Here is a 2701-nt window from a genome sequence, read left to right on the forward strand (position 1 = left end):
ACGGTGTGGGCAGGTGTGCTTGTCAATTGTCCATCGTGAAATGGCAAACTTGTTGAAAGAATCTCCAAAAAAAAATCACTGAAGCTGAAGACAGCTTTTCACAACAATGCTGGCTGCTCCACGGATCCTGGCGGGTTCCTGGAACACTCACCTAGCGGAGGAGGCCTGGGCTGCAAGGGTGACTACAATGGCTGTCCATGCTCTGGAGCTCTGCCCCAGACACTCCCCTGCAGAAGCCAAGCAGCGCCTCCGCAGGGCTCCAAAGACCCCAGCCGGGCACTGCTGGCCCTGATCCCCCAAGGTGGGCCGCTCCTGCAGGGAGGGGCCACGCACTCCTCCCCAGGGACTTGTGCCCGGGCTGAGCTGCCTTCCACAGTCCAGCAGAGAGTCCCAGGCAGGTGCTGGCACTGGTGGCCTCCAGCCTTCATAGAGCCTCCTCCTTCATGGAACCCTCTAGGGCAGCACAGCCATACACCAGAGCCTTCTCATATAGACCCCTGCTGATGGATATTGGATTGCTTCTAGTTGAATACAGCAGGACTTAACCCTGCACAGCTGCCAGTCAGCATGTGTGTCAATCTGGGTTTCTCTGAGAAACAGAACCAAAACGATGTGGGTGGTGTGTGGGTAGATAAATAGGTGATATAGATATATCGATGGCAAGTAGATAGATGATAAATAGATAAACAGATAAATGGATGATAGATGACAGATGATAGATAATAGATGGACGATAGATCAATCGATAGACAACAGATGAATAGATAGATGATAGACAAACAGATTAACAGAGTAATAGGTAATAAATGCCTTTGTAGATACATAGATGACTGACAGATGACAGAAAGACAGAGAGATGATGGGTGAATGGTTGATGGATGATAGACATATGATAGATAGATAGCTTGATAAACAAGTGATAGATGGACGACAACTCGATAGTACATGGATAGATAGATAGATGATAGATACAGATATATTAATAGATAATAAATGGATAGATAATGACTGATGGATACATGACTGGTAGATGATAGGTGATGAGGAAACAGCTCCCGTGAGTAAACAGGCTGCTGAGTCCTCTGTCTGTCCTGCGGGCTGCAGAGGGGTCACGGTGCAGACTTGTCCGCAGACCCTCAGCTGGAGGATCTTCTCTTGCTCAGGGAGGCCAGTCTTTGTTCTTTCAAGACTCTCACTGATTTGATGAGGCCCACCCCCAGGAGGGAGAGCAATCTGCTGACTTCAAGTTCACGCATTTAAATGCTAATCTCATCCAAAAACACCCGCCAAATTGACACAGAAAACGAACCATTCCAGAGCCAGTGCAAGCATCTCTGCAGAATAAATTCCCTTCGATGGTAATTACTTCGATGTTTTTTCTCTTGCCTGCTTTTCTCATTTCATTAAATAATGATAACAGCAGAAACGGCTCCTTTGTCTATGACTTCAGCAGGAATGTTTTAAGTTTTAATTCATAAAGCTTGATGCCATTATTTGGGGCAAAACAAATGTATTTCATTCCACTTGTAAGATATGCACAGACTCCCATTTCGAGTGCTCGCTTCAATTACAGTCACTAAACGTTATTAAGTGCATTTTTCAGCATCACATGATATCTTTCTCCTTAGTTCTATTAATATGAGGAATTCATTAATATCAAACTATTTTTTCATTCCTGGGATAAATCTCACTTGGTTGTGATGTATCGTTACTGTAATGTAATGTTGGATTCTGTTTGCTCATATTTTATGTGGGATTTTGGCACTTATGTTCATTATAGAATTTATTATGATTTTATTTTATTGTGTAGTACTGTATTTTTATATTATTGCATTGCTACTTAATGAGAATAATTGTTTTCAAATTAAGAAGCGCGTGAACTAAGCCACGTTCAAAATCACTTCCACCTCTTCTTTCATGTTTTTGCCACCTCATCTTTCCTTTGGCAGAGCAAACCATAACCTTCCTCATGTCCTTCTTTGTTTTTGTTATGGGCTGCTTTTAAACCCATTTAGTGCTCTTGGGCAGTATTCTGTTTCTTTAAACTCCTGTTCTCACTTTTCACACTTGGTGGGTTGAGTTCTTTCTCTAGCGATGTTCTCAGAAAGGCTTGTGTGAGCCGCATTCTCGGTATTTCTGTCTGTCGACTGCTCTGCGAGCGCGGCCTTTACAACTGAAAGACACTTCAGCGGTGTACGGGATCCTTGGGCTGGTCTTTCTTTCTAGGAATAATTGTGTAGCTGTGGCTTCACTGTCTTCCGGCCTGGTTGATGCTGTCATCCGTTGATGCATGACTTACTTTTCCTTCCCTCAAAATCTGCTTGACCTTTTCGTCGGCTGCTCAAAAACCTTTTTCTTAATTGCCACGTATTCTTTTCCCGCTCTACACATCAATGCTATTCATGATGACTCCTGTTTCGGTCAGTTCTCAGCAGAGTGTTGAGTGCTCCTTCAGTAGTGAATTCAGCCTCCTTTACCCTAAGGACTTTTTTGAATTTTACCTTAAGTTTTCATTCTGCTTCCTTGCATGGGTTTTCTTCTTGGGCTTAACTGAGTCGTCCACAGGACGCTTTGGCCTTCCTTTCCGCATCTCTGCCACCTCCTTTGCCTGGGTCCACCCACCCTTTCATCCCAGGCCCCAGGACATAGGGCGCTGCCGCTGCTGGTGGTGGTTCTGAGGCCCGGCCTTCGTTCCGTTCCT

This window comes from Carlito syrichta, unplaced genomic scaffold (assembly GCF_000164805.1).
Source record: "Carlito syrichta isolate Samal-C Ts95f unplaced genomic scaffold, Tarsius_syrichta-2.0.1 Scaffold305644, whole genome shotgun sequence".
Classification (NCBI taxonomy): Eukaryota; Metazoa; Chordata; class Mammalia; order Primates; family Tarsiidae; genus Carlito; species Carlito syrichta.